Source organism: Amblyomma americanum, chromosome 11 (assembly GCF_052857255.1).
Source record: "Amblyomma americanum isolate KBUSLIRL-KWMA chromosome 11, ASM5285725v1, whole genome shotgun sequence".
NCBI classification, from domain to species: domain Eukaryota; kingdom Metazoa; phylum Arthropoda; class Arachnida; order Ixodida; family Ixodidae; genus Amblyomma; species Amblyomma americanum.
Genome location: NC_135507.1, coordinates 1,434,655 through 1,460,907, shown reverse-complemented (window position 1 = coordinate 1,460,907; position 26,253 = coordinate 1,434,655). Strand labels below are relative to the sequence as shown.

The 26,253-nt window shown below is 43.3% G+C and overlaps 2 long non-coding RNA genes across 2 annotated transcripts in view; one reads left to right on the top strand and one right to left on the bottom strand.

Annotated features, from left to right (window-relative positions):
- LOC144110050 (uncharacterized) overlaps window positions 1–20,144 on the top strand; it is a 143,041-nt gene extending 122,897 nt beyond the window's left edge. Inside the window, exon 3 of the long non-coding RNA XR_013309688.1 lies at window positions 20,006–20,144. This is a non-coding gene — a long non-coding RNA (uncharacterized LOC144110050). The remainder of the gene's footprint in view (window positions 1–20,005) is intronic.
- Window positions 2,827–5,183, bottom strand: LOC144110019 (uncharacterized). Its single transcript, XR_013309677.1, has 4 exons — window positions 3,777–5,183; window positions 3,553–3,676; window positions 3,304–3,442; window positions 2,827–2,998 (listed from the first exon to the last, which is right to left on the bottom strand). It is a non-coding gene; the product is annotated as an uncharacterized LOC144110019 (long non-coding RNA).
- Window positions 20,145–26,253: the final 6,109 nt, after the last annotated feature.

Here is a 26,253-nt window from a genome sequence, read left to right as displayed (position 1 = left end):
TAGAGTAAACATTTTCTTGAGGTCTCGCGCTATTCGGAGCTGAATATTTGATGTGTCAGCAACCGCAGATTAACGTTACGTGCGACCGCTTCTTGTAGCAGAACGGCTGCGAAGAGAGCTTATATCATGCAAGTCCTTGGAGGCATTTCGGTACTTTTTCAACGCCTGTTGCGGCTGCTCAATGGGAAGAGCGCTCGGCGAGTGAGCCGACGACTCGGGTTTAATACCGCGGCCGCGCCTTCCCATGAAGGCGAAAGGCACCAGTGCACTGTGAAATTTCAGATTCTCAGGTGGTCGAAATTAATCCAGAGCCTTTCCCTAGGGCGTCCCTCGCAGACAACGTGTCGCTTCGGGACGTGCCCCCAAGAAATTACATATTTTTGCACTTTTTCTAGTCTTTGCAAAGCCTTCATGCGCACTGCATCGGACCTGCACGGGTTCCTTGCCGCGCGGTATCACGTGAGCTGCGTTTGCCTGCAGACAACCGCGACGTTAAATCGGACGACCAGTTTCGGTTTCGATATTTGATAGCTTTATTCGCCGTCCGAAGTCGCTTTTTTTATCTGCTTTAAACGGCGAGTACGTTTCTGAACACCTTACATTGCACCAAAAGATTAAAGAGTGAAATATGGCCTAAATGAAAGCCACCACTTTCGGGTTTGAAAACTGGAAACGTAAAGTTGGCCCCTTTTGATAAAGCTGTTCCATCTCTATATTGAGGTTCTGGCCAGTCACAACTTTTACCTTGTTAGAAACTGGCTTGGTCTCTCTAATATTTCTACAGTGCAACAAATGCTTTAAAAAGTTTATTCGGCTATCAGAAGGCGCTGAAATCAGAAGACCAGTGGTTAGTTCGCCTTTCGATGTCGCATTTTTCATCCTTTTTAATGTTTTAACCTCCAATTCTTTGTTTTAAACAGAAAGTATGTTTCCGAACACCTTACATTGCACCAAAAGCTTCAGATCTGATATATAACCCACTGATGCTGCTAAATGATGGCACTTCTTTCGGTTTTTAAACCTGAAAGCCTTTTTTGGGCTCCTTTTGGTAATGCTGTTTCATCTCTATATCAAGTTTCTGGACGGTCACAACTTTTATGCTTTCAGATATTGGTGATATATCTTAATAAATCTACAGAGCAACCAAAGCTTTAAAAATGTATTTGGCTACCAGAAGGCGCTGAAATCAAAAGACCAGGTTCGGTTTCGATATCTGAACGCTTTGGTCGCTATTCGATGTTGCATTTTCATATTTTTCAATGTTTTAACGTCTAATTCTTTGTTTTCAACAGCAAGTATGTTTTTAAACACCCTACGTTGCACTAAAAGCTTAACAAATGAAATATGGCCCACTTATACTGCTAAATAAAAGCCACCACTTTCGGTTTTGAAATCTCAAAGCGCTTTGTGGGCTTTTTTTTGATAATGCTGTTTTATCTCTATATCAAGCTTCTGGGCGGTCCCAACCTTTACGTTTTAAGAAACTGGCGTTATGTTTTTAATAATTCTATAGTGTAACCAATGCATTAAAAAGTGTATTTGGCTACCAGAAGGCGCTGAAATCAGACGACCAGGTTCGGTTTCGATATCTGAAAGCTTTGTTCGCCATTCGATGTTGCTTTTTTATCTGTTTTAAACAGTGAGTATGCGCCAGAACACATTACATTGCAACAATAACTTAAAAACTGAATTATGGCCGGTGATACTGCTAAATGAAAACGACCACTTTTGGTTTTGAAATTTGAAAGCGCTTTTTGGGCTCCTTTAGATAATGCTATTTGATACTTATATCAAGCTTCTGGTCGCTCACAACGTTTACGTTTTTAGAAACTCGCGAACATCTTTCTATAATTCTACAGTGCGACCGATGGTTTAAAAAGTGCAATTGGCTACCAGAAGGCGCTGAAATCAGACGACAAGGTTCGGTTTCGATGTCTGATAGTTTTGTTCGCTGTTCGATGTCGCTTTTTCATCTTTTTCAAAATTTCAACCTTTGCAAGGATGCATTGCGGTGAGAGGCAGTGCCGAACTGTCGACCTCTGAAGTGCGATCGCCAGCAGTGATCGTCGCTGAACGGATGGGCTTTGCGCGCGTGATGAGTGGACGACACGATAGCTGTTTGCGCGACCGAGCAACAAACTCCAGTAATGCGTCGGGCTTCTCGACGAGACATCCGTGTGCACTGGCGCACTGTCTGATCACAGCGGTGTCAGCAAGACAGCGCAAACGTCTGTCAGGAAAGATGCAATGTGAGGCCTCCAGCAACATTGAGGTAAGGAAAACGAAAGGCTGTAGCGGCGACAGTTTGTGTAGCGTCGTTCTCATTCCTTTTGCATGCAGGCTGAAAATGACTTTAAAGCAGGCAAATGAGTATGTGCACCCAGGTGAAAATTTCCTGCTGGGAATCTGCTGGTCCCAACACTGCTGGGATTTTGACAGATTCCCAGCAGCTGCTGGGACCAGCAGGCGTTGCTGGGACCAGCAGTTGTTGCTGGGACCAGCAGGCGCTGCTGGGACCAGCAGGTGTTAGTGGGACCAGCAGGCACTGAAATTAGCTTTTGACCTCTCGAAATTCGTGAAAGAATAACATCAGTACAAACGAGGCAAATACCACAAATACAGTGCTGTCTGGTATTTGTATCACTTCTATTGTTCTAGTTCCTTCACGCAGAATTTGAGGAACCTAAGCTAAACTAACATGCCAGTTCTGCTCATCCGAGACTGCCGAGCAAACACAGCTCATTGGACACAGGTTCCCACTTGCTGCTTTGACGCATACTAATGCATTGCATGTTCTCAACAGCAGGAGAAGGCAAGAAGCTCTACTTGTCTTGTGCAGTTTAGCATGTTTATTCTCATGTGAATGGACAGTTCACTGCATATCCTTCCTCTTGGATTTTACGACATCTTGAATCTTCTCGCTGAGGATCCTGTTGATGTTTTTTTACGACGGGGTCCACGTCCACGCCCTTTTGTAGACCCCAGTGCTTGACCGTGGCTGCAAAAAAGTATTTACAACAGTTAATAAGGTGCTGCAGAGATAGCTGCCATATGAAAGAAAGGAGGGGTGTGACACAGTAGGATCCAGCAGGTGATTGCAGGGGCATAGTGCGCATGATCCAGCAGGTGATTGCAGGGGCATAGTGCGCACAACTCCCAACTTGCTATAATAACTAAAGAACTTTAGCCAACTCGCTTCTTGGCCTATAAAGAATTATCATTCACGGTTTCAGATTTAATCTGACGTTTAAAGGTGTCTGATAATTATAAGGCAGCTTATAGCTAAGCAGGCGTACTACTTACCACTTGGCGGCTGTCGCGGCTTTGAGCTGCCAGTGTTTTGCTTCTGGCATCGTCCATGTTTTTTTTTAGCATGGTCTCATCATACTCTGCTTTTTTGGATGCCAGCAGAGTTCGCTTTTGCTTCTAAAGAACGAAAAAACTAAAAACACAGGATGTGCTGCAACAAGCATACACTACAACACATCGCAGGTTAAATTTCACGAGATTTCACAATGAAACAAGATATAACACTGCACAATGCAAGCACACCTTCTTCTTTTGGGCTGCTGTTTCCTCTTCACATGTCTCACTTGAAGAATCATGCGGATCTAGAATTTTTGGCATCGCAAGTCTTTTTTTTTTTTCATCCTTTCCTGGATTTCTTTCTCCAACTCTGCAGTGAGAAATTCAGACATACACACACATATATTATAGTAACCCAGTTCGCGTGGCAAAATCTCATGCAATTAAGGTGCACAAAACTGAGCCATTACCTCCTAGCATCAGGACTTGGGTGCTGTAGTGACTGCTGTCCTTTCCGTCCAGCGGATCTCTCCAGAACGCGGTATACACAGACCGCGTATTGAAGTCTGTGTTGTTTTTCGGGTTGAAATTCGTAATATCCTTTGCAGGAATCACGTACAACTTATCTATATCGTGCGCGAACCTGACAACGGCAAGCATCGCACGTGTCTGTGGAGCGTGATGCACACCAAGGATCACTAATAACTCTGCAAGCGCAGATCAGCCGCAGATTATTTAACTGAATAAGTTCGGATTAGCGAAGTAATTTAAAAAGCTAAAAGCCGCCACAGTATGATAGAACAGAGAGACGGGGATCGATACTCGTCCGTGCACTCCGAGAAGACAGGGAAAAAGGGGGAAAAAAAAGTAAACAGGTACCCAATGTTGCTATCTCCAAAAATCGATGCGACAAACTTCGGACAAGAAAAAAGGTAGTCAGTAAGCAAGTTTTTCAAAACTGGTTTAAAACAAAACAATTGATACACAGTTACTTATTAAGTTTTAGTGGCATGTTCATGTAATTAAATGTGCTAATTTACTCGTAAATCAGTTCAATGAGCTCTTGAAGGATAGCCACATCGGCATTTTCACCAGTCCAGGTTGTCTAAATCCAATCCAAATCCAACTAGACGCTTCGTTCAACTCGACGACTGTAGTGCAGTGAACTAGTATATTTTCTGTAACTGTAGGGCCTCCTGCAAAATAGGCTAGGACACGAGTTTTTTTTTTTTTGTAAGGGCCGCCCGATACAAAGAGAAAGCCCCATATCCAAATCCTGCAGCAGCAACAGCAATCCCCGCCTAGTGCTTCTCTTCGGTCGACGTTCAAGTGCTATTCGGATGGTGGCCGTGGTATTATTGTCACAGTGAGCTGAAAGAATGGGCCGCAGGAATAAGCGGTACCGGCGTTGTCTTGACCCAGGCTGCGATGCTGGTCTTCCGACTTCCACCAGAAGTTATCTTCGGATGTCTGCGCACCCACCGTCTCTAGCTGAAGGGCCTACGCGGTAATCGTCACCAGTGCAAGGGGATACGCACCCGACGTCAACAGCGCAAGGATCTCCGCGGCCGCCACCATCGCCAGCGCAAGGATCTACACGCTAAGCTTCGCCAGAGCAAGGACCTATGCGGTCATCTTCACCAGCGCAGACATCACCACAGGCCACGCATCATGATGGGGATGATTATGGCAGCAGCTATAATTGGTCAGGTCCTACGGAAACTCCTACATCGTCGAGCAATCACACGCAACTGCCTGACTTTTCCGAGCACCCTGAGACGTCAGATCAGACGCAATGCAGTAATTTAACTGTTGAGGACTTCCTTGCACTGACTGTGAATTTTGCCATTGAGTCTGGATTGTCTTGGAAGGCAATCAAAGCGCTTCAAAGACTGATATTATATATTCTTGATATGCATGATCTTCCATTGACGAAGTATCGTTTTAAGAAAAGCGTTGGAGTTGGAATTCACAAGGCGAAGTTCCACTTTTACTGCTAGCCGTGCATGAAGCTTGTCGCAGAAGCTTGTCACTGTGTTTCTTTATTTAGTTACACCTGTCTCCCAATAAATACTCAAGTTTCAAGCGCTGAAGCAGTTGCCAAATGGCTGTTAATACACACCTTCTGAATGAAACTAGTCATGTCTAGTTGGTTTCCAACTAGCTAGGTCATCTGGTCCAATACACGCCAGGTTGAATTCCCAGCTGATCAGTTTTTCTCCAGGCAAGTAAATAATAATCTCAATATAAAGCCGGTTTCTTCTCTACTGAGACCAGTAGAACCCTTCTGACGACCGGCTACTTGATTTTAAAAGCAACAATATGTTTCAGTTGACTGAGTACAAAACCAGCAGGTTTACTGCTGGGACCAGTTGATCGAGTACAAAACCAGCAAGGTTGCTGCTGGGACCAATCCGCCAACACAAAACCAGCAAGTGGTGCTGCTGGGACCAGCAGGCTCAGACATCAAAACCAGCAAGGTTGCTGCTGGGACCAGTTCCCAACACAAAACCAGCAAGTAGTGCTGCTGGGACCAGCAGGTTCAGACCAAAACCAGCAAGTGGGCTGCTGGGACCAGCAGGCCCAGACCGAAACCAGCAAAGTTGCTGCTGGGACCAGTACAAACCAGCAGATTCCCAGCAGGAAATTTTCACCTGGGCAGCACACAGTCTTTCCCTTAAGTGCTGAAAAAATTGCGTGAAACCTTAAAGAATTACTGTAACCGGGCTTAAGTATTACTAATGATAGCACATAAAGGTAATTTCGCTACTCAAGCTCAAATTTTCATAGCAGTGTTACAGCATCAGTTACACAGCAGTCGCGTCGAAATGACCGCAGGAGGGCGAAAAAATTTTCTGTAATTATTTCTGTAAGGCGGAAAACAAAAATGATATGACTTTTAATTTTTTTTTTTACAGGTGTGCTGTTAACCGGTGAAGGTACCAGCACACAAGAGGTGTGTGTGGGATCCACCCATGACCCATTTGTGTGGAATTTCTCTTCATTCTCCTGTTCTGCCCGTATGGAAATCGCCAAACAGGTGAGCACGTGCTTATTGTGTGTTGTGGCAGGCGCCAAGGGTTAAGGTGTTTACCTGCGCCAGTAAGACTGCATACAGATATATCTGTATGCAGTAAATGTGTAAATGCAATCAGATATCACTATAGTGATATCTGATTGCATTTACACATAGTTTATTGAGCAAGGGACGACAGTAACTGTATATCATCCCCGCAGGGGGGCGTCTGCAACTTGCAGGCGTTGGTGAGTGGCGACACCACGGGTTCCCGAGCATCCGCAGGGACATCCCCGCAGGGGATGACGGTGAACAGTGCATCACCACGGACCCGAGCACCCGCGCCTCGCCGTGCGTGGCATCGCTGTGTCCGGGGAAAAGGGGATCCTGGTGGTTGAGCCGATGCCGAGCGTTTGGACCTTTAAGGCCCCTCGGCGGAGGCAACGCACCACTTTGGCCCCAGCTTCCTGTAGACGGCACCTTCGGCCTGACCCAACCGGGGGAAATCGGCAGTCGCCTTTTCCTGTCCTCCTCTACATCTTTTACTTTCCTGTCTTCTTTCTGACTACTGTCCTGTCTCCTCGTCGTTTCTTGGTTTTTTCATTTCTTCATGGGCGGCTAGGGTTAACCTTGTGTGGCGAACTACCCTGGGTTTCGTCATATTTGGTTATAGTTGAGGTGTACAGCTGGCCTGGGCAGGACTTGCGTGCAAGTTGCTGTCCCGTCTCCTTGTTGGGCTCCGTGGTGGGTGGCTGGCACCGTGGCTTAAAAACTAAATTTTTTTATGGCTCCCCTCCATTCCAAACCTGATCGCTCTCTAAAAAAACGGCGGAACGATGAAGATTTTTTTCAAAAAAGAAAAGTGTCATTCCCAAAATTTCACGTCATTCACAGCAAAGCTGAAGAACAACAAGCAAGACTGATTTCCCCATTCTTGGTAGCAAAGTGCCTGACAGATACCTTGGGGTTTGGGTATAAGGTATCAAAAATGGCTATTGGCGACTTACTGCTCGAAATACGTGACACTGTCCAGCACTCGAAACTTGCAAACATTGTATCGATAGGGGAGATTCCTGTCTCCATCACGTCACACCGATCTTTGAACACAGTCCGAGGCGTCATATCAGAAATTGATTTTGCTCACCTCTCTGAAAAAGAAATGCTTGAAGGCCTTGCCGACCAAGATGTCATAAATGTTCAGCGGATAACGATCCGGAAGGATAACAAGGAAATAGATACGAAACACATGATCCTCACTTTCAACACCAGCACACTACCTGAAAGCATTGAAGTCGGGTACCTGAAAATAAATGTAAGGACATATATTCCCAACCCACGCAGATGTTTCAATTGCCAGAGGCTCGGCCACGGCTCACAGAGTTGTCGCGGCCGCAAAACTTGCGCGAAATGCTCCTCGAAGGACCACCAGTCAGATGAATGTGTTGCTGCCCCGCAGTGCACAAATTGTGAGGGAGACCATGCTGCATACTCCAGGGCTTGTCCGTCCTGGAAAAAAGAAAAAGAAATAATTACTCTGAAAACCACTGAAAACATTTCTTTCAAGGAAGCGAGAAGGCGATACGCCGAAACAAACCGATTCTCCTTCACTGCGAAAACAACCTTCGCCGATGTGGTGCGTGGCGCGGCGCACCACACCAGGCTTCGGCACCTGTCCAGGCCGCACGCAGTGGGCCTACGGCAGGGCCATCCGCGCCCCTTGGTGGAGTAGCTGATACTACTCCGCCAACCCCAAAACAGGCTGCGCAGACCCCCGGGTCAGCGGGCCTCAAGACCTCTTCCCACAGGTCGAGGTCTAACTCAAAAGTCAGTGTGCATCCTGCACGGTCGTCCAGCGCCTCTGCTGAGGCGATGGACACGACCCAGGGCAGCCCCGTGCCTTCCACATCGGACGGACGGCGGAGGTCTTTGGATCGATCAAAAAAATGTGAGGCTCCGAGTCAAGAGGCTGAATCAAAGTAATCTAATTTTATCTGCACACACGCACACAACATTAAGATGGCTTTCATAATACACTGGAACTGTAGAGGTCTCATAAATAACTATAACGACATAAAAGACATTTTAAACACAATTTTTCCTATTGCTTTATGTGTGCAGGAAACCAATCTAGGCTCTCAGCACACAAAGGTGCTAAAGAAATATACTGTCTTCCCCCCATGACCGAGAGGGGGCGAGCAGACTCTCGGGAGGTGTAGGAATCATTGTGCAACCTGGCGTAGCAGCTAGCGGGATCAAACTCAAAACTAGGTTCGAAGCCGTAGCAGCCACCGTGGTTGGTTACAAAACCATTACAACTTGTAGTGTATATCTTCAACCACATCTCGAAGTAAGACAGCATGAATTAGAGAGCCTTTTACAACAGTTACCGGAGCCATACTTGATAGTTGGCGGTTTTAATGCACACTCTTGTTTCTGGGGCAGTGAGAAAACCGATAGCAGAGGTCAGGTTATTGAGGATTTTATACTATCCAACAATATTTGTTTATTGAACACCGGTAAACCTACTTATTGCTCCCCTAGTTCAGGAAAAATGAGTGTTTTAGATTTGTCTTTTAGCTCTCCTTCAGTTTATAACGATTTTAAATGGGATGTCTTAGACAACCCGTACGGAAGCGATCATCTCCCTGTTAAAACCTGCCTGTCATTCCCACCATCAGTCACCCAGACAAAACCACGGTGTTGGAAGCTCAATTTAGCAGACTGGCAGCTGTTTAGAACAGCAGCCACGTTAGAAAATATTACGTTAGAAAATCTTAATGTAAATGAAATAAATGAAAAGTTCACAAATTGCATTCTTTCTGCCGCACGCTTGGCTATCCCCCAATCTTCAGGAATAGTACAACGCAACCATAAAATGTGGTGGACACGAGATTGCGAAGAAGGAAAAAACAACAAAATAAAGCTTGGGGTATATTTCGCCGATACCCCACACAGAAGAACCTTATAAACTTTAAAAAAGCAAGAGCAAAAGCGCGGTACATACGTCGAAATGCCGAAAAATCATCCTGGCAGCGTTTCATTTCCTCGATAAACAGCCAAGTCTCTTCGAAAAAAATGTGGGAGGCAGTACACAAAATGGATGGTCGCTACTCTCCATTCGCAGTTCCTCTTCTGAGCGCCCCTGGTGTACAGACAAATATAAAAGAACAAGCAGACATATTAGGCGAACATTTTTCCACTGTATCTAGTTCCTCTAACTATACAGAATCATTTTTAAAATATAAAGACACAGCCGAAAAAGAAAGACTGCCGATAAAGGGCAGTGCTCACGAAGCCATTTTAGCCCATTTACACTACATAGCCACATAGCCCATTTACACTACAAGAAATTAACAGTGTACTTTCTTCGGGTAAACGAACTGCACCAGGACCAGATGAAGTCCATTACGAAATGCTTGCCCACTTGTCCGAACATGCTGTAGACTCGCTTCTGAAATTTTTTAACAAAATATGGTTATCAGGAGAGATTCCAGAGGCATGGAAAAAAGCCATAATTGTACCGTTGTTGAAGCCGGGAAAAGTACCTACCTCCCCTGGCAATTGCAGACCTATAGCCCTAACAAGCGTACTTGCCAAATCTTTCGAAAGCGTCCTTAACATTAGATTAATGTTTATATTACAATCTCGTGACCTTCTTGACATCCATCAGTGTGGGTTTAAAAAGGCGTGCTCTACAACCAACCATCTAGTCCGCCTAGAGAACACAGTCCGAGAAGCATTTATACACAAGCAACACTGCCTTGCGGTCTTTTTCGATTTAGAGAAAGCCTATGACACCACATGGAGGTTTGGCATACTGCGGGACCTTGGAGACCTCGGAATCCATGGTAGAATGCTAAAATGCTTGAGTGACTTTTTGACCAACCGTTCATTTCAAGTACGCCTGGGTGCCACTCTTTCTAAAACTTTCATTCAAGAGAACGGCGTGCCTCAGGGGTGCATTTTAAGCACCACGCTTTTTATAGTAAAAATGAATTCCCTAGCAAAAATAATCCCAAAGTCTATCATGTATTCTGTCTACGTCGACGATCTCCAGATTGCTTGCACATCCTCTAGCATTTCTTCGTGTGAGAGGCAAATACAGATGACAGTAAATAAACTAACAACATGGGCAGACAGAAACGGTTTCAAGTTTTCCACGCAAAAGTCAGTAGCTGTTCTTTTTTCGCTTAGAAGAGGACTGCACACTGATCCCTCCTTGTATTTAAATGAAGTCCCACTACCAATTAAAGATGAGCACAAATTTCTAGGAATGACTTATGAGAAAAAGCTCACATTCCTACCACACATAAACATACTCAAAAAGAAAGCTTCTAAATCTCTGAATATACTAAAAGTACTTTCACGAAAACATTCGGGTTCCGATAGGACTTGTCTTTTACGGATTCATTGATCTGTCGTACATTCTACATTAGATTACGGATGCATAGTTTATGGATCAGCGAGGCAATCGTACCTTAAACGGCTAGACCCAGTACACAATTTAGGCTTGTGTCTTTCCACCGGTGCATACAGGACGTCACCGATAAACAGTCTTTATGTGGTAGCCAACGAGCCGTAGCTTACAGAGAGAAGAATCATGCTCACTTGCTCGTACGTTTTAAAAATCCGTTCACTACCTAAACATATCTGTCACCAAATAGTCACAAAGTGCCCATCTAGAACACTATTTAACAACAAACCATTAGCAATAAGGCCACTTCTCCTGCGTTTTGAAGATGTGTGCAAAAACCTCGGCGTAATAGATGCATTACCTGGCGTTGCTCGAAGACGTGGTCCACTGCCTCCATGGTTCAATTTTTCTGTAATCTGTGACCTCACTCTTGCACATTTCCGTAAAAAGCGAACTCCACAGCAACATATATTACAAGAATTCCGTGCCCTTGAAGAAAAATACAGTAGTTTTACAGAATTTTATACTGATGGATCAAAAACAGATAGTTGCGTAGGAAGCGCAGTGGTGCGAGGAAATTCGGAGCAAATAGTAAGACTACCACAGTGTTCCTCCATCTTCACCGCGGAGTGCTACGCAGTATGGATGACCATAGAAAAAATACTAAGTGAGAACCTCAAAAATGCTGTTATCTACACAGACTCCTTAAGTGTACTTAGAGCTCTCCATTCTAAAAATGCAAGCTCCCCTCTGCTCGGTGACATCATACACAACATAGTAACTGCCACACCTCAAGGACAAAATATAAAACTGTGCTGGGTCCCGAGTCATGTGGGAATAAAAGGCAATGAGAGAGCAGATGTGTGTGCTGGTAAAGCTCGTGGCAAGGAAATAATGAAAGTAAATATGCCGTTTAATGATTGCATGAAATTAGTAGCAAGCAAACTAAGAAAAAAATGGCAGTCGGCTTGGAACAATGAGGTCAAAAATAAACTACACTTGGTAAAACCAGTTTTAGGTGAATTTAAGTCGTGTGTGCATCAAGAACGTTTCAAGGAAGTGATCTTATGCCGTCTCCGAATAGGCCACACGCACCTTACGCACAACTTCCTACTAACAAAACAAGACAAACCTGTTTGCCAACAATGTGGAGATGAACTCACGGTTAACCATATTTTATTCTCTTGTGTGGAACTGGAAGAAATAAGGAAAACGTATTTTACTGAATTTTATAATAAATGCATTTCTTTTCATCCCACACTGCTTTTAGGAGACGATGCAATTGTTAATATATCATGTGTTTTTAGCTTTCTTAACGAAACGGGATTTCTCAAGATACTCTAAATTTTTACCCACTGGTTTGTTTGAATTTTAGTACACCTCAGCCAATTTCTCAGGCCTGAGAAGAAAGCTGAGGCTTTTATTTTGATTGGTTGGGAGCCTCGATGTCCTTCCGCAGCCAAGGAAGGCTACTGAGGTTACCCGGCCCTCTTTAAAGCTTTTACTTGTAGCCATTTATAAAATTTGTGTATGTGTTCACTGGGTAATATTAATGTTTGAGGGCCACTAGAGCAAGGATTATTCTTGCATTTCTATAATATTCAACAAAAGAATTTTCCTATACCTTGTTCTTGGCGCATGATGGCCTCAGTTGCCTATGTGCCATAAAACACAACACAACACACACAGAACTGTATATCAAAATAATGTATATGAATGGGATGAGAGCAGAGATAGGTGTGGGTGACACGCAGTGTTGGTCTGTGGCTTTGGATTTCTCTTACTGACCACAATGTCACGGGAGCCTCAGTTTGATGGGCGCAAAATGCAAAAGCATGCATATGCTAAAAAACTGTAGGTAGTCACAAACAATTGAACTTGTGCCCTTCTGTGCAACATATGACGAGAAAGAAACATCCTATCCACTTTACTTACTCTGCTTGCGGCACTACTGTTTCGGAAGTCGAAAAATACAAATATTTAGGTGTATTAATAAACTCACAGCTTAACAGGAGCGACCATGTTGATTACATCTGTTCATCTGGGTTATATGCTTGGACTCTTGAAACACAAGCTCAAAGGAGCACCCAGTCACGTTAAGCTATTAGCTTATAACTCCCTTATTCTGCCCACACTTGAGTATGCGCCTATTGTGTGGGACCTGTGCACCAAAAAAGGATACAGCGAAAATAGAAAACGTTCAAAGGCGAGCTGTGTAATTCATTTACAATAAATTCAAGAGAACTGATTCCCCATCTGCCTTAATGGCCGCCAACGAAATTAAACCTCTTCATATAAGACGGAAAATTGCTCGACTAATAATTTTTTATTCACTCATCCAGGGAAAGTGTGGAATTTCTTCTTCACCTTATGTTACACCTTCAACCACACAAAGACCCATCACTACCCATGCCCTAACACCATATTTTGCAAAAAACAAACTCGTTTAAATACTCATGCTTTCCGTGCACAAGAAACGAGTGGAATGCTCTGCTTGAAGAGATTGGCTCAAGTTAGAGTTTTGAAAGGACTCTTAGCAATGAATCTTGATGTGCAAATTGATATGCAATGTATTTCCTTTGACTTGTTTCGCTTATTTGTGTCATGTGTCAAACCTTTTGTCTATGTACTAAATTTATGGCGTTTGTAAATATGCCTTGTTATCTGCCCTTCCTGCTTGGACCACATGAGGTTTGCAGTATTATGTAAATTAAAAAATATTTTGTAGTGTTTTCTTTTACAGAGTATAAAAGGGCTCTGATATGAAATTATTTGTGGCATCGGTCTGGAAGATCTGCAATCAAGTACCTGTAGCTATTATGGAAACAGTTCATTTTGGTACTAATCATTGGTTTTGCACTGAGCATATTTTACAATCATGCATGAAAGTAGACTGCAGTTGAACTTGCAGCTTCAACAATTTCACATATTTGGAAACCCAATGTCTAGCTTGTTCCAAAATTTCAATGCACAACATTAACTTGCAGGTGATAGTGTGCATCGAATGCAGATGTGGCGGACCACTCTCACCATGAGATCTCGTGCCTGAAAGCCCTGATTCCAGATCCATCTTCTCTCACGTCTCGGCTGTACTGGTTACCTAGCTGGGTGGCCATACCATGCCCCTGAATGATGGAAACAGTGTCTGCAAAGATGAGGTGTCTGCAAAGATGTCAAGTGCTGCACGGCATGGTGAAGAGTTCTCTTCGAAGATCAGCACAGCTTGCATTGTGTAACAGAACGCATTCATCCACACTCAGCTACAGGATCGTGACACCACCGGCGAGTGGTGATAATAACAGGAACATCAGCATCTACAACAAGGAGGAGGACAATGCACCATTTGGGTTCTACCTGACAGACAGGAAATGTATGATCAGCTGCGTGTGGAAATCGTTGTCGCGGTTTTCACATGTAACTATGCCACAAGCAGTCAGTGTGCATTTTCTCTCTATCAAGTTTGACAGTATACTGCTAAGAAGCTGGTGAAATCTTCTTTAATTTGGTGCTCTTCTGTAAGCACGACCATATTTTCGGCTTTCAATTTATTTGTGGTATGCATGACAACAGAGGATATTTTCAAGGTGAAAGCCTTTATGGGCTCATGACTCCCCAGCGGGGATATTCACAGAAAAGTGTCACACTATAGCTTTTGATCAAACGTGGTTGAGGTGTCCACCGAGATTTCTAGAGTTCCTTCCTTCAAAAACCTTTCCTTTCCTCAAAACACATGCTTCCACATTCCTCCGCGTAAGCAGACAAGTATCCTCACAGTTAAATAGTAAATAATTATTTAGCAACAACATTGCTTAATGCCTGCGCTTCAGCCTTCTGCACATGCGTGTGACGTCATTGAGTGGCGCCACCATCGTTCGAGAGGAGCGCTTACTCTTGCCAGACGCCTCCTGAATACCGATATGAAAGGATGCCGCCCAAACGCTCTCCTGTGTGTTTTAGCAACCAAGCGTGCATGTGCTAATGCGAAAGCGTTATGAAGCGAACAACTGTGTAGTCTTTAATCACCCTACTTCAGCGACACAAGCAGCGACACTGTGCTAAAGGCTTTTGCCTCACCACACTTTAGGTTAACAAAGTGCCCCCCTGAATTTTTCTCGGTTCTGCGGTTTTTTCTTGCGTCAGGAATTGTCCCAAGTGCTTTCCGTCTACCGTCGGCCAACTTGCTGAGTGTGTGATTCAACACATGCTTTGGTGATTTTGATGAAATGCCGTTCCTTGTAGTGCCTCCTTATGTGTTGTGCTTGTACACAATGCACATTTTATTTGGTGTTTCAGTGAAAGACAGAAAGGCACCAAAATGTTTTCCTTCTAGCGTCATAGTGTTGACCGGACATGCTTTCACCAGTGCTTTTCTGTTTGCTTTTGTGGTTGCGGAGAGCCAGCAGTTCACAACATGCAGCATGGTCGCTGAATCTGCGGTCATTTACAGCATCTCTTCAAGGTGCAACACATGTTGTGTGGCACTGTTTGTGTGGTAAGATTGCAACACGCTTTGCATCATGCCATTTGGTTGCGTCTGTGTGCTTGCTTTGGACTGCCTCTTTCACATGCTGCATGTGGCTATACAGCAATGAACTGTTTTTCTAGAGGCAAAAGTCAGGCGATTGTTTCATGGTCATCATCTTCGAGACAAAAAAGCAAGGCTTGGGCAGAGTTTCTTCAGGCTGCCCATTGCCATGTTCTAACTGAAATTTGTACTCCTGACAAAAACCTACAAATTCTGCATTAATTCAGTTGAAGGTTGAACTGGACGTATAAATTATGCAGCTGGACGTAATTTCAATAATAAAGCTACAAATGGCATTTTGCAGCTGGAAAGGTATGATCCAGTTCAGTAATCCAGCTGGAAATTGAGAGTAAAAGTATTAATAGTCAACTATGTTATAGATCTTTCTGGGTTACTGAGGTGGTCTCACCAGAACCGGGATCTTTTTCTCTATTTGGGATTCAAGGTACGGGATAATTTTGTCTGCTGGGCCATCAACCTCCGAGTCAAACTGTGTTAGATGCAATTTTCATTTACTCAGCCATTTGCACTTTGATTCATGTAAATTTGGGGTGTTGTTCGGTGGCTTCAAGAAAAATCTAAGACAATCTATTTACCCTCTTCACCCTTTGTGTGACTGGACCGTCAGTGTACGTGCTTCCACTTTTTTGTTTAGCTAATGCGACTGCTGGGTACTCCTCTTTGCAAATTGGGCAACAATAAGGGGCGTCTACACCACTGTTGAACGTTTATGATAGGCGGGTCTGTCCACAAAAAATTCTTATCTTTGTACACGAGGCTTATTGTTCAATATGTAATGTTGCACTAGGTAATGATTTGCAATTAGGCTGCATAATGAATTCTAGGATTCATTAAGGAGAGTGATGAAATAAATTATTTTGGCAATGCAGGCTTCCGCTAACTTTTTACTGCACATGTAAAACGCGCCTTACTCAGACAAGTTGCAACACCTAAAAGGCATAGCAACTTGTCTCACTCCCCAATATAGTAGGAGGACACTTAAGCTCAGCATTTGATGGCATTACGTGACAGTGTTGATGGCTCCCTGCAGTGGTTTCTCTTCACACATACAGTCTTTGTTCTTCATTCATGTTTGCACATGTATCACAATTATCTCAACACAGGTTCCACATTCTTGTCTTTGAACTCTTGCACACTGCAGTTCACCTACATAATATTACTGTAACTGGTTTCTCACTCATTGGTACATCTCTAGTCCACTGCAGTAATTACATTATTAAGCCTCAAATGAAGCCAACAGCACACACACATCACCCCTCCCCCTTTGTACCTCAGTACAGTCAGTGCGCCTGCACGGTCTAGTTGGTAGAGTGTGCCTGGCTGGTGACCCAAGGGTCTTTGAAGTCAGACTGAAATTTAATCAGATTTTATGTGCGTAGAATCTTTTTCTTAATGAGGTGAAATAGTTTGAGACATACGCTGACATTTGATTTAAATTACAAATCCTGTTTTTAGTGACTTTCATTCCAGAGATGCACGCATGGTGTGGTTTTCTGACACAATGCCGGCTGGATAACGCAGGGTTTTATGCTGAATGGCAGACTTAATGCTGCCATGTTATAAACCTGTCCTTGACAGTTTTGTGCGCAGGCTTTCCATACATTTTTTTTTTTCTGGTTGCGCATATCGCCCAATAGCATCCTAACACTAATTACGATGCCATCACATGCCACACAGCAGTTAAGATATTACCTGGTAGTAATCACAAAGAAAAAAAAAATTTGTCTGACAGTTCAAAACAAAATAGCAGCCTATTTGCATCTGACTTGATTTGGTTTCATACTTCTGCTTGAACTGCAAGAGAACATAGCCAGCAAAGCTCTACAAGAAACTGTACAGGAAGCCTAAATTTTATGCTCAATGACTCCAAGTTCATCATTTTGCAACCTTTTCTACCACTATATTCGTGATGAATACTTTCTGTTCATGCCTCTTGGAAACTAAGGGTCAGACTTACTTACCATGTTTTAAACTGCCTTAATCGTGCTGAAAAACAATTTACCCTCCATGTGCACTCACGCCACTGTGAATCTTAAGTGTTGCATTTTTTTTTCTTTCACGTAGACAAGGACTGTGATAGCCTTCTTGACAATGCAGTTCACCACGGTAATCTTGCACACTTTGAGGGCTTCTTTGAACAAATAATCTATGAGCTGTACACGAGCTTCATTCTCATTGCAGGCAGGCCCTATCTTACTGAAATGTGGTAATGTATTGTTACAGAGATACTTCGATTTGTCCTCAGTGTCCTGTGACACTTTTGCCGACATTGCAACTCCTACAGATGATATGGTGGCCTTCATTGAACTGTAGACGCCGTGTTTTTAGTGTGCATAGAGAGTTTCAGTTGTTTATTTTAATGCTTAGTAAAGGAAACTACTTTGAAAGTGGATGCAATTCATTGAACATTACTCTCCTGCAGTGCACTTTAGTGCCATCACAAGGTCTTCATTGCGTCAGTGTATGGTGTAAATGTTGCCTAACAGCATTGTGATATGATAGGACAGGAGTAACTTTATTAAAATGCCGTCAACCAACGGTTTAAAGCGTCGTGACGTTGGCCGAGCGTCGACCCGGGGTTATGCCCTACACTGTACTACCCCAGTTCGGCCCGTTTGTGGTGGGTCGTGAGGCTTGTGCTTTTCGAGTGTACCCCAGGCTTGTTGGACGGCCCGCTTAAGAAAGAACCAACAATGGCCCTAATACGTATGTGATGAGGGGTGTACACAGGGAAGGTCACACACTTGCACATCAGGCTACAAACATTACTTAAGCCTGTTGTAGATTCCTCGCGGAGTGCACAAGACTTGCCAAAACCATTACACATCCAGCGTTATCATGCAGCATTATTAAACCTTCTTCCAGAATACCACCGCCTGTTTGTGATGCTGCCTCCCTCAAATATTGTGCCGCGGGCCACATTATCCTTGCATTTCTTGCCTCCTTACGTGTGTTATCTTGCTGCTGTGCAAGCTTGTGCTCTTCTTGTCGTGTTTTGTTCTTCCTACTTAATTGTGGTGCCTGCAACTTCACAGTTATTTTTATTCTCCTTTGGTTCCTTCGCCTCACCCTGAAGCATGTTCATGCTTAATGTTCCACATGCACTAGATAATACATGTGTATGTGCACATTAAGATAACAACTTGCATGAAGCGAATAAAGCAAGTGTCTTGCACACTGCATGAAGCTGTTTGTAATGTGGCATCACTCTCCACTTCTGTATTCATCCCGTTCCCCCAAGGTTGAGTAGCATATGTGAAGACTTTTTCCTCATGACCAGTTCGCCTTTCCAGACATTAAACCTTTCTCTCTTACAAGGAATGTTGCTGCATTAAAAGGAGCCGCCTGTTGCTGCTGCAGGTGCATAGCGGTTGCCTTACAGAGCAAAGGAATCACTGGGCTCTGCAAACAAATTTTGTTTCACCTTGTGCATTGTGGTGTTAACTTTGATTCATCAGACGACCAGTCATCATCATCAACATCAGTCTGACTGTGCCCACTGCTGGACAAAGGCCTCTCCCATGTTTCTCCAATTAAACCTGTCCTTTGCCAGCTGCACCCACAGCAGCCGCCTTTCCTTGGCCGATATACTATCATCGGCCACGTGGGCCAACGCGCGGTGATTCTGCATCAAAGTTGAGCAGAGCTTTCAGTTGAATAGCGCCGCAGCATGGTGCATAGGCACAGCGCTGCTCGCCATCGCCTTCACTGCTTCCTTGTGCAGAGTCCATTTTAATTCTGGCGCGATTGCCTGCTTCGTGGAGCTCTTCCCCATGTATGTTCGTAGCGAACGTCCGTCAATGAACAAAGGTACAAATTGTTCATGTGAGTAGTTTTCTTTATTACACTTTTTTCATGCGACGAAAATAAGTTACAATGGAGCCTGGTCGAAGAAGAAACACCAGCCAATGTACGGACAGATGTCCCCAATGGTTGGCACCTCAGCTGTTGATTCATATGTACAGAAGTGTGGAAATATAAAACTTGTGCATTGTATGCAAAGTGTTCAAGGTAAGGTAGGCTATTGATAACACAAGCAGCTAGGCAGAAGACTATAGCTTGCCTTGTGTTTTTCTTGATGAAAACCCCAAGTCAAAACAAAGCATCAAAGCCTGCTGCACAACTTTACTACAGGCACCGCAACATAAACAAAGTCGGGAAAATAGACAAAACAAAAAGCAGACAGCAGCCAAAAGCAGAACTAACTCTTCACATAGGCAGCTTTACTGTTTAACTGCAAAATGAGAAAGTTCATCGGCTGCTAATTGGAAACTCTTCTTGTCATGTGGGTAATAACGTAATATAACCATTGTCATGCAAGCACTCCTGTAGGCACAAGTCAAAGGCACAGCATGTTATGATTTTAATGCAGGAGATCTGAGTGACAAGTAGTAAAGTATAATAAATAGCATGGTAGAGCGTAAAAATTCATGCTTTGGATTTTCCAGCACACACAGAGGCTTGATCCGAGTTGTTTTCAGCATTTTCTACAAGCTCTTGTGACTAAGTCTTGTGCGATGCTGAAAGAAAGGCATTCCCATCTAGTTTTAGTTTTGGTGTGAACACTGCGGCATACCTTATATGTTAATTAACTGACATTGGTAAACCGTCCATAAGACACTGGCGATGCCAAAAAATCTGGAATGTCTGTGAACACGGTGTGTTCCTTGGCCTTTTAAAACTAGCAATTTTATAGCATGCTTATTACTCTTTATCCTTACAGATAACTGACCCAACAACCACCAGGGATGGTCTCTGCCTTCATTGCGGCATTTCGCACTTCTTGAAGTCATGAACGTCCCTCTCAATAAGTCAACCATTCAGTGCAACATTCCTATATGCAAGCATGCAATGCATCACAGGTAAGGTAGAGACACAGACATTTATCTGCTTCACATGTATGTTCAGCACCTAGACGGTTTTCATATGATGCTTTGCTGCACAGCGGCAGCTCAGTATTCTAACATTTGTCTCACATGTCAATTCTCCTACGTGCTGTAGAATGAAAGGTGAAAAACAGCTAGACTATGTTGACTGCAATATAAATTTTGTGAAGTTCGGTTATCCTGAAGTGAAGATTACTGCCTTACTGCCTCACAGTATGGAAATAATGTGGTGAACAATTCTTATCACTTTGTAAAGTGATCAGCTTGTCTCTCACCCTCCCTCTCCGAACACAGGAACAGGAGAAACATAACTGCAACATGCGGGTCCACACACACGGGTAACTGTAACGTAACAGCTCGCTTATAATTTCTCCACACCAGCTGTGTGCTCATGTCGATCGACTGGTCTGCTGGTGAAAACGTGTTTCACTTTTGGGATGAAGTTGGGAAATATGTTCTCATAAAGCGATTCATAAAAACTAAATGTGCTCGTAAACATATACTGCGACCAGCAATGTCAGGCAATGGAACCCCCCGTGGCCAGTGTCTCCGTTTCGGCAGCTGACGGTTGCGATCGCATAGGCCTAAAGTGTTAGCTCTGACTTCTAGCAACTCGCATGCAGCAATCCCGCCGCGGTGGCTCATTGGTCTGGGCGCTCGACTACTGATCCGGAGTTCCCAGGTTCGAACCCGACCGCGGCGGCTGCGTTTTTATGGAGGAAAAACGCTAAGGCGCCCGTGTGCTGTGCGATGTCAGTGCACGTTAAAGATCCCCAGGTGGTCGAAACTATTCCGGAGCCCTCCACTACGGCACCTATCTCTTCCTTTCTTCTTTCACTCCCTCCTTTATCCCTTCCCTTACGGCGCGGTTCAGATGTCCAACGATATATGAGCCAGATACTGCGCCATTTTCCTTTCCCCCAAAAAACCGATTATTATTATTATTATTATGCAGCACTAATTCCTGAGCAATAAATCGTTCTGTCCTTCAGAGGGCACCTGCAACGCTACAACTTCTTACTGTGTGCCATTTTTGTTTTTGTTTCTCCGTTGGTATACAAAGTATTAGGCAAGAGAGATGCAAACTAAATTATCTGAAGCAACCCAACTACAGCGGGGGTACAAGTGTGCCTCGTATTCTACCTGCTTAAATTGTATTTTATTTTGCAGTAATAAAACAAAATATTAGCAAATTTAAACACAATTTTTTTAGGATGGCGCTTTTCTTTTTAAAAAAATTACCATTGCAACTTTTCACAGAGGACACGCGCAACCCTACAACTTCTTGCTTTGAGCTATTCTGTTCTTGTTTCTCCATATATTATACAAAGTATATCAAAAGAGAGATGACATGGCAAATTCTCTGAAGCATCCCTACTAACCGCAGGACTATGAAAGTCCCTTTGTAATCTATCCGCTTAAATTCTATTTTATTTGCAGTATTAAAAACGAACATTATTTACATTGGCGCATTTCTAAAAAAATACGTACCTTTGCAACATTTAACAGAGGACACGTTGAACCTTACAACTTCTTGCTGTGAGTATTTGTTTTCATTTCTCCATATGTTATACAAAGTATTAAAAAGGAGAGATGACAAGCTAAATGCTCTGAAGCAACTCTACTTTCAGCAGGAGTATAATTGTCCCTCGAAATCTACCTGCATAACTTCTAAATTGTTGCAGTTATAAAAACAAACATATAGCAAAATTAAACACAAACGTTATTTACGGAGGCGCATTGCTTCTTAAAGAATACCTACCTTTGCAACTTTAACAGAGGGCACGTGCAACCCTACAACTTCTTGCCATGAGCTAGTCAATTTTGTTTCTCCATTTATTATACAAACTTTTATGGAAGAGAGATGACATGCCAACGTGTTTGAAGCAGTCTGCCTGCGAAGTTTTATTTTAGCTTCCAATAATAAAAAAAAACAAGCTAATAGCAAAACTAAACGCAGCCGCTAATTAACTTGGCTCGTTTGATATGAAAAAATCAGGTGGTGCTCAATCTGAACGAGCCGTAAGGTATGATGGGTACACCGACATCTGGGTCATAGGCCGAGATGCGCTTTGTTCGGCACTCTGCCTTAAATTGTGGCCCTGCGAAGCTTGAATTCTGATTTTGCTGTGCTTATACGCGCGAATGAAGTCGGAAAAAGGGTCAGCATGTCTACGTGCATTAATATATCCGTGTTCGACGTTCAGTATTCGAATGAAGGGCGAAAAAGCGACACAGCTGTAATAACTTGGATTCATAATTACTTGTTCGAGCGCCACCAGCGTGTAGTCATGTTGACAACTTGACGTGACTTCAGGGATCGGTCTGAGGGCCGCTCCTGTTCTTAATTTATATTAAAGGCATCTCACTCAATATCTCTTCAAGTATACGTCTGTTTGCAGATGACTGCGTTTTGTATAGAAAAATTAACAATGCTAGCGATGGTCTTCAACGCCAAAGTGACTTAACCCTCATCCATGCTTGGTGTTCGAAATGGAAAATGTAAGTGTATTCACCTTTGTTTTTCATAAAAAAAGATCAAAACTCAAACTGAGTATTACATAAATAAAGTGTTGCGTAGCCAGAGATGTACAGTACTCACGGATTGAAATAGGACATTCGGAGCGCTAGCCTTGCAGTGCCACGCAGGCATGTGGTAAACCACAGGCCGGCTGATTGGCTACTGGAAGGAACAATTCTGCTTTGTAGATGTTCTCCCTCTCACGCCATACCACAATGCACCACCTTGGTTCCATGAGCGTCTACGGGCGGCGCTCCATGAAGCGACGGCCACGCGCTCCGAATGTCCTATTTCAATCCGTGAGTACTGTACATGCAAATGCTTGTGTGTTATAGTGTCGAACGACTGTTCACGGAATGCTCATGTGGATTACGTGGTTACCAAAGCTGGTAGGTAGGACACTGAATTTCATTCAGCGAAATCTACGATGTTCAGAGCCAAATCTCAAGAAAACCGCTTTTCGGTCCTGTGTTCGTCCCATTATAGACTGTGCCTGTAGTGTATGGGACAGCAATTATTTATTGACAAATTGGAGAAAATTCACAACAAGGCAGCAAGATTCGTCTCGGGCAGGTACGGGCGCAGAGATAGTTGTACAGAAATGAAAAATGTTTTGACGTGGGAAAGTCATGCTGCTTCTAAACGACATGTCCATTCTTGTAAAATTCGCGAGTACCGTGCCAGGATGACCTTGTTGGCGAAATAATTTTTTGTTAAAACTGTGCAACAGTGGAATCGACATTAGGGGGCTCAAGCGTGCTCTGTAAACGAAGATGTGTTTTTTGCCAATCTGTGACCCCCTGCTATAAAACGCCTCCGGGCAAGCGGGGTAATTCTTGAATAAATATACAAGTGCGCAGTTTCCGGCGTGCGTCTTCATTTCGCACTAAAGTTTAGGCAGTGGTTTAGCACGCTTCAATCACTCGCTGCAATTGTTACAGCGCGGCTGCTACATTTTTCTCTAACGTAGAGTAAAAATTTCCTAGAGGTCTCGCGCTATTCGGAGCTGAATATTTGATGTGTCAGCAACCGCAGATTAACGTTACGTGCGACCGCTTCTTGTAGCAGAACGGCTGCGAAGAGAGCTTATATATATCATGCAAATCCTTGGAGGCATTTCGGTACTTTTTCAACGCCTGTTGCGGCTGTTCAATTGGAAGAGCGGTCGGCGAGTGAGCCGACGACTCGGGTTTAATACCGCGACCGCGCCTTCCCATGAAGGCTAAAGGCACCAGTGCACTGTGACATTTCAGATTCTCAGGTGGTCGAAATTAATCCAGAGCCTTTCCCTAGGGCGTCCCTCGCAGACAACGTGTCGCTTCGGGACGTGCCCCCAAAAAATTACATATTTTTGCACTTTTTCTAGTCTTTGCAAAGCCTTCATGCGCACTGCATGGGACCTGCACGGGTTCCTTGCCGCGCGGTATCACGTGAGCTGCGTTTGCCTGCAGACGACCGCGACGTTAAATCGGACGACCAGTTTCGGTTTCGATATTTGAAAGCTTTATTCGCCGTCCGAAGTCGCTTTTTTTTTATCTGCTTTAAACAGCGAGTACGTTTCTTAACACCTTACATTGCACCAAAAGATTAAAAAGTGAAATATGGCCTAAATGAAAGCCACCACTTTCGGGTTTGAAAACTGGAAACGTAAAGTTGGCTCCTTTTGATAAAGCTGTTCCATCTCTATATTGAGGTTCTGGTCAGTCACAACTTTTACCTTGTTAGAAACTGGCTTGGTCTCTCTAATATTTCTACAGTGCAACAAATGCTTTAAAAAGTGTATTTGGCTATCAGAAGGCGCTGAAATCAGAAGACCAGTGGTTAGTTCACCGTTCGATGTCGCATTTTTCATCTTTTTCAATGTTTTAACCTCCAATTCTTTGTTTTAAACAGAAAGTATGTTTCTGAACACCTTACATTGCACCAAAAGCTTGAATCTGATATATAACCCACTGATGCTGCTAAATGATGGCACTTCTTTCGGTTTTTAAGCCTGAACGCCTTTTTTGGGCTCCTTTTGGTAATGCTGTTTCATCTCTATATCAAGTTTCTGGGCGGTCACAACTTTTATGCTTTCGAATACTGGTGATATATCTTAATAAATCTACAGAGCAACCAATGCTTTAAAAATGTATTTGGCTACCAGAAGGCGCTGAAATCAAACGACCAGGTTCGGTTTCGATATCTGAACGCTTTGGTCGCTGTTCGATGTCGCATTTTCATATTTTTCAATGTTTTAGCCTCTAATTCTTTGTTTTCAACAGCAAGTATGTTTCTAAACACCCTACGTTGCACCAAAAGTTTAACAAATGAAATATGGCCCACTTATACTGCTAAATAAAAGCCACCACTTTCGGTTTTGAAATCTCAAAGCGCTTTGTGGGCTTTTTTTGATAATGCTGTTTCATCTCTATATCAAGCTTCTGGGCGGTCCCAACCTTTACGTTTTAAGAAACTGGCGTTATGTTTTTAATAATTCTGTAGTGTAACCAATGCATTAAAAAGGGTATTTGGCTACCAGAAGGCGCTGAAATCAGACGACCAGGTTCGGTTTCGATATCTGAAAGCTTTGTTCGCCGTTCGATGTTGCTTTTTTATCTGTTTTAAACAGTGAGTATGCGCCAGAACACATTACATTGCAACACTAGCTTAAAAAGTGAAATATGGCCGGTGATACTGCTAAATGAAAACGACCACTTTTGGTTTTGAAATTTGAAAGCGCTTTTTGGGCTCCTTTAGATAATGCTATTTGATATTTATATCAAGCTTCTGGTCGGTCACAACGTTTACGTTTTTAGAAACTCGCGAACATCTTTCTATAATTCTACAGTGCGACCAATGGTTTAGAAAGTGCAATTGGCTACCAGAATGCGCTGAAATCGGACGACAAGGTTCGGTTTCGAGGTCAGATAGTTTTGTTCGCTGTTCGTTGCCACTTTTTCTGATTTTTTTATAATATTATCCTCTCAAATCTCTGTTTTCAACCGCAAAATTGTTTCTCAACCCACTACAATGCAACAAAATCTTGAAAAGTGAAATATGGGCAACTGATACTGATTAAGTAAAACCGCCACTTTCGGTTTTGAAATCTGTAAGCGTTTTGTGGGCTCCGTTTGAGAAAGCTGCTTCAACTCTATATCGGCATTCGTTCGCAACTTATGCGTCTTTAGAATTTGGTGATATCTTCTTTTTAATTGGACATCGCAACACACGTTTTAAAAGGTTTAATTTGTCTACCAGGTGATGCCAAAATCAAACAACCAGTTTCGGTTTCGTTATTTGAGAGCTTTGTTCACTGTTCGATGTCACTTTTTCTGATTTTTTATAATACTAACCTCTCAAATCCCTGTTTTCAACCGCAAAAATGTTTGTCAACCCACTACAATGCAACAAAATTTTTAAAAGTGAAATATGGGAACTGATAAAGAAAAGCCGCCACTTTCGGCTTTGAAATGTCTAAGCGTTTTGTGGACTCCGTTTGGTAAATCTGCTTCAACTCTATATCGACATTCGTTCGCAACTTATGCATGTTTAGTATTTAGTGATATCTTGTTTTTAATTGGA